This window comes from Macrobrachium rosenbergii, chromosome 7, assembly GCF_040412425.1.
Source record: "Macrobrachium rosenbergii isolate ZJJX-2024 chromosome 7, ASM4041242v1, whole genome shotgun sequence".
Lineage (NCBI taxonomy): Eukaryota > Metazoa > Arthropoda > Malacostraca > Decapoda > Palaemonidae > Macrobrachium > Macrobrachium rosenbergii.
This window is the reverse complement of record NC_089747.1, coordinates 49,183,035-49,189,423: the sequence shown is the minus strand read 5'-3', so window position 1 is coordinate 49,189,423 and position 6,389 is coordinate 49,183,035.

Here is a 6,389-nt window from a genome sequence, read left to right as displayed (position 1 = left end):
TTTGGCCTGTAGGAGAAACGCCCAAGCCAGATTACTTTTGCCTCGAAGGAAAGATCTTTATCAAAAATGGGAGCGCCTTTAATCTTTTAAACCTTGTTTTTAAGTCGATAGACAGATGGTCTATCGATCGGCCGGCTGGCAGTAAATGAACAACCAACAACAACAAAGGAGGGGAGGTAATTTGCTAGCGAATTCTTGCTAATCATAATACCTCCCCATACAAGATGATGTACATACCTCCTTCGGGTGTGTACATCGATATTCAAGAATGAGCGGCAAATGCTTTACGTTACTCTACATTCTGCCTTGCAATGAACTTTACTCCTAAGGGTTTTATGAAGCTGAGACATTACTTTTAATAACACATTGGGACAATTTTCGTTAACAGGACGCAAAGTGATTTAAACACTTGCAAAAGAATAATTACTTTAGATTTGGTTACCCACTGTAACTTTATAAAGTGACTCGAACAATTGTGAATTAATTAAGATTATAGGACCACGTATATGAGGCTATGGCCAACAAATGAAAAGAAATGGTTATTGTTCAAGAATTAAAATACACGGTTACTTAATTTTAGATAAAATGCATGCGGTTAGTACAATCTGCCTTGAAGAGGCTGTGTAAATGAAAAACAGCGTTTATTTTTGTAAATGACATCCCCTTTTACACGATACTGTAATGACTATACATATTCGCATTGATAATTTATCTTCGTTTTAACGTTACTTGGCTCAGCTATCGTTCAACGCGAGCTGAGGGATGACCCACACACCGGGAATTTGACAGTCGTGTGCGGGCGAGAGTATTCGCGAGGTTTTAATTCGCTAACCTTAAACTACGCTAATTTTATGCGTCTACTGCCAACTCAATGTTATGACGGGCGAGCAGACAAAAGATGTGGGGTAGGACAAACAGCGATCTTGGAAGGAATGGAAGGGGGAAAAGGGATAATAATAACAAAAGGAAAATTACCAAGACGTTACGAATGAAACTTGACCGCATATGAAGGCGGGACACGTCCCTCAGAGCTTACGAAAGGGGCATTTAAATCACAAGGGCAAGAGTTTATGACTCGCGATTCATTAAAATAAAGATAACTAAATGACTAAAAGAAAGTAAATGATATTGGCAGAAGAGCTAAGGGAAAAGAGTGAGGGTTTTATTGTGTTAGGCGGGAATTTATCGTCCTTTGCCTATAAATTACGGCCCGGACTATCACTTCAGTCCCAGGGCGAGGAAAGTGCACCCGAAGGGCGCGACTCCTTCAGGAGGGTCTGACACGCACGCCCGGTGCCAAGGTATGGGCGCAAGGGCGTGCCACTTCTCACTCTGTTATTCTCAATGATTTATACATTGTGTGGGGAATGGTATCCCGTATTTAATTGCCTCTTGTGGGGATAATTTAAGGGAAGATTAGTAGAAGGATGGTAAGAGATAGCAGTTCCTGAGGAACGGAAGAAGATAGAGGAGGGTCTGACATCCCCTTCTGGATTAGGGTGCCAAGACCTTCGAAAAATGAAATGGTGGCACAGGTGCCATGGGAGCTCTAGAGCTCTTTGTAAATTACCTGGAATGTCCCACGCCCGTGGTAATTTCGCCTCGAGTCTTTCTTAATGGGACAGTCGTCCTCGGCCGGGAAGCGGAGGGCCAGCGACCGGAGGGCGGCACGAGTACCACCTGGGCCTGCTGATGCGACAGCTGACGCAGGAGTGTTCCGTCTTGGGTTCTACCATGATCCGTCGCGGCTCTTGTAGTTCATCGCCAAGTGAGATATGGCAGAATCCTGACTTGCAATTGCGTCGGCGACGGGCTGAGGCAGAGAGGAGGCGGTCGGGGGTGGCGTGAGCGGCTGCGCAGGTAACGTTGACCAGCTCAGGCACGGGTTGCGAGGCCGCACCTGCAGGTGAGCTTCCGCGGTGGTCGGGAGGAACCGTCTCTCTGACCGACGCTGGTAGAGGTGCCAGGCCGGGGAAGAGAGGGGTCCTGAGTTGGATCCCGTGAATGGAGATCGGCGTAGCGCTCTGGCGCTGGCACTAGGGCAGAGTCAGGCGCTATCAGAGGTTTCTTGGGCTCGTCGGTCAGGACGGACGAAGCTTGGCCCTGCTCGGGGCATGCAAGTGGCACCGGCAGGAATTTGGCATCTCCTGAAGGGAGATTTGATTGGGGCCCTGGCACTGGCACTGAGGCAGGGCCGGGCACTGGAATGGGATCGGGAACCGATCGAGGGGGCCACTGTACATCGTACTCAGGTGGCACTGGTGGGGACTGCACGTCCTCCTGGTACCCAGGGGGCGCCAGTCTTGACTGAGGGAGAAGCGGGGGAGGATTACTCGCGCCCGCGGAATGATTCGGGGAATGTGGACCCCAGATTGTCGTGATTTCGGCAGGGACTGAAAGTCCTGTCCCAGGATGACGTCATAGCCTCCGGGAGATGGCTTGCTACTGCAAGATTGCACATTTTGGATTGGTGAGGTCTTGAGACTCTCAATTGGACCGTAGGGAGTATCATTTAAATTGATTTATTCCCTCGATCGTGACGAGTTTTCGTCTATTGACGATAGCTCCGTGAGGGAACTCTGTCCCTCCGGATGAGGGAGATTTGTGCGCCCGAGTCCTCGAAAGCAGTGACTCGGCGCGCGGGCTCGCTACCTCGTGGAGGGGCCACGATACAGGCCCCTTCGGCGGAGGGCCCAATGACTTGGGATCTGTGACGGCCAAGGCGACGGTGGGAGTATTTGATTTATTATTGCGTGGGCATTTTGCCCATGCGGGAGAATGGCCATAGACCTTGCACGCCGTGCAAAGGTCTGGCTAAAGTCTTTCCGCGCTGCCCCTGTGGAGGGCGCAGGCGAGTTATTTGTCGGTTTTCCGGGAGAGAGAGGAGCCGGTTTCTTGTTCCGGCACTGTTCGGAGGAATGCCCCGTTTTCTTGCAATAATGGCAAGTTAGGGGCTTGCCCGAGTTCCCATTTTTGTGGGAATTTGAACCTCCGAGGAGGGACGGGGATTTATTTTTCCGCCCCATGGATCCTTCTTGAGGGTGGTGAGTTTCCCACATGTCTGCTATTCGGCAACACTCGGTGAGTGTTGGTGGGGCTTTTTCCACTATATGAGTGGCGAGGGCAGGAGGGGCGTAGCGCAGGAAATGCTCGAATTTAAACCGCTCGAGTACCTCGGCGGTGTTAGTGGCTCCTTCGAATCGAGCCATTTTGTCAACGCCCGCGCTCCGAATGGTACGCCCAATCGGACCAAGTCTGGCCTGCTTCTCTGGGCTGCTCTCCAACGTCTCCTCCACCGCTCGGGGTAATCTCGCACGCCTTCGAACTGCTTGGCGTGCGGCTTCCCAGTTTCCCCGATCGTCTGCGGGAAGGGCGTGGTAGGCAACGAGGGCCTTTCCGCCCAGGAATTTAGTGAGAACAAGGGAGAGTTCCGCGGGGGAGAGATCGCAGCACTCAGGACTCGTTCGGCCCTTTCAAGCCATACTTCAGGCTCGGACTCCGTCCATTTTGGCATGAACGAGTGAGCTTGGCTGAGGGCACTCATTCCCGCGCAGGGGCGGGGTGGCGTGCTGTCGTTCTAGCACCTGGAGCTCATGGGCGCGTTCTCTCTCTCTCCTCCACGTTCTCTCTCCTTTTCTCTGCACGTTCTTTTTCCTCCCGTTGTTCCTTCTCCTGCTGAGCGATTCGTTCTCTCTCTCCTCTCGTTGTTCTTATGGCAATTCTTCCTCTCTCTCTCTGCACGTTCTTTATCCTTCTCCTGCTCTTGGGCAATTCTTGCCCTCTCTCTCTCCTCACGTTCTTTATCCTTCTCCTGCTCTTGGGCAATTCTTGCCCTCTCTCTCTCCTCACGTTCTCTCTCTCTCTCAGCCTTGGCATCGTCCACTCGCTCTTGAACCCATGCTCTCAGATCTTGCCCCGATAGTCCCATGTCCTTCCCAGCGGACATGTAGAATTTGAAATCCTCGTTTTGTTGGGCTCTGGTATTAGCCATCTTGGAATAATGGGTATAGGATATGTCTGAAAAGACTCTTTGTTAAAAGACTTGGATGTGTCTTGTTCAGACTGCAGGAGAATGGTTGTTCAGTTGATTAGTAAGTCTGAGGAGACTTTTGTTAATATGCTCTTGGAAAGACGTGGTTGGATTTTGTCAATATGCCGGACTTGGCCGGCTGTAGGCGTGAAGTTAAGGAGTTGTTCTAACGAACTAGAATGATCAGTCCCGTAAGGGCTTAGATGTGTGAACTACACTATATAATGTCTCAAAAGGACTTAATTTTGGGTTCCGCGGGAATGAGAAATTCTCGCCACGTGCGACGTAGAATTTTGTATGAGTCTCTGAGGACTGGAATTTGGAGAAATTCTCGCCACGTGCGACGTAGAATTTTAGGAGTCTCTGAGGACTGGAGTTTGGAGGAATTCTCGCCACGTGCGACGAGAATTTTAGGGTCTCTGAGGACTGGAATTTGGAGAAATTCTCGCCACGTGCGACGTAGAATTTTAGGAGTCTCTGAGGACTGGAATTTGGAGAAATTCTCGCCACGTGCGACGTAGAATTTTAGGAGTCTCTGAGGACTGGAATTTGGAGAAATTCTCGCCACGTGCGACGTAGAATTTGAGGAGTCTCTGAGGACTGGAATTTGGAGAAATTCTCGCCACGTGCGACGTAGAATTTTAGGAGTCTCTAAGGACTGGAATTTGGAGAAATTCTCGCCACGTGCGACGTAGAATTTTAGGAGTCTCTGAGGACTGGAATTTGGAGAAATTCTCGCCACGTGCGACGTAGAATTTTAGGAGTCTCTGAGGACTGGAATTTGGAGAAATTCTCCACGCGCATGACGTAGAATTTTAGGAGTCACTTAGGACTTGAATTACGATTCGTCCCTTAGGACTTAGAAATTACTAACGGGAAACCCAAAGAGAAATGAATGGGGAAAAAAAAATGCTACACACGCGGGCATGGGCGGGGTGGGGGTGGGTCGTTTGACCAACACCGGAGGTATTTTTAGATTCTGGGTGAATGAACCCATTATATTTATATACCGTCTAGGATTCCGGGAATTTCCCAGTCGTCTGAGAGGATAACAGTACAACGGCCTAGTAATTTTCCCTATAAGCGGAGTTTAAATTTCGCTTTCCTAACACCTAACTCGAATTCTAACTACACTGAGAGAATTTTCAGCAATGCAAGCTGACTTCGTCGTGTCCCACGTGGGAATTTTATTCGCGCCTAAATAACAGTTCGCTAATTCGAAATCAAGTAAAATTTATCACAGAGGAATTTCTTTCTTTACACAAGAATATGGAATTTTTTAACACAGAGAATTTCTGCACTATTCCTCGAAGCAAAGGATGGTTAGCACTGGTTATTTCCTAACTACCTATCCTGAAAGGCATGCATTAACGAATCTAATACGGCGGTTCTTTTCTCTCAGTGATTACATGCGTCCCTATTTCTAATTCCTAGGAACAGTCACGATTGTAAAAAAGGTTTTGCTAAGATTAACACATTACTTACGTGGAATTTTCTGGATCTGTGTGCTGGTTTTACACAAAAGGTTCGTAATTGTCTCGTACCCAGCTTAGCTTTGCTAATAGCTGATCTGGCAAGTTGCAAATGCAATAAAGCAACACTAGGGGAACTGCAACTGCAAAACGAGATCTATGGCCAGGTCGCCATTTTTACGTTTTTCCGTGGTTTTAGTTTGAAATATGCTCTGTGAGACAGGTAGCAACAATTTAAAGTTAATTTAGCCTTGTGATTCTGACTTCGTGGGTACGGGAAAACGTAAAAAAAGAGGAAAACAAAGGAGAATTTCATATGAGCATAGGGCTCTGGTTACTGAGGAAATATTACGTAAAACACGTGGGCACATTTAAAGTAGTGTATTTAAAATGACATTAGTACTATCCTGAAGAGGAACTCAGTAGGTTGAATGAAACTGGGGAATTCCAGCCACAGTCCGAGAAGCTTCCACGAAATAGCATCCTCTGAAATGAGAGATATGCACATTATACGCCAGTAATGAAAATAGACAAAAGAATAATGAATTCGAGGCTGCACTGAGGGTGCCAAAGGAGTAATAAAGAATTAATACTGCCGATGCAAGAGGTGCACGGACATTAGACAAGGGAGATTTCTGGCTTTCTCTTTAAGAAGATATTACGAGACAAAGCGTGACTGAAATGGGGCTCTTCCAGGCACTTTACCTTAGCAGATTTTCCGAGGGCGTGTAGAAGGCGGTCCGTGGATGGCTTGCGATTTCCGAGACGAGTTTCTTCCACGTGGTGAGATGCAAGGGCTTCCGTAAAGGGCAAGGCGATGGGGACTCCTCGAAACTTCAGGCAATGGCGTGTGGGCTCGAGGAATACGGTCCGAGGGGCACGAGGAG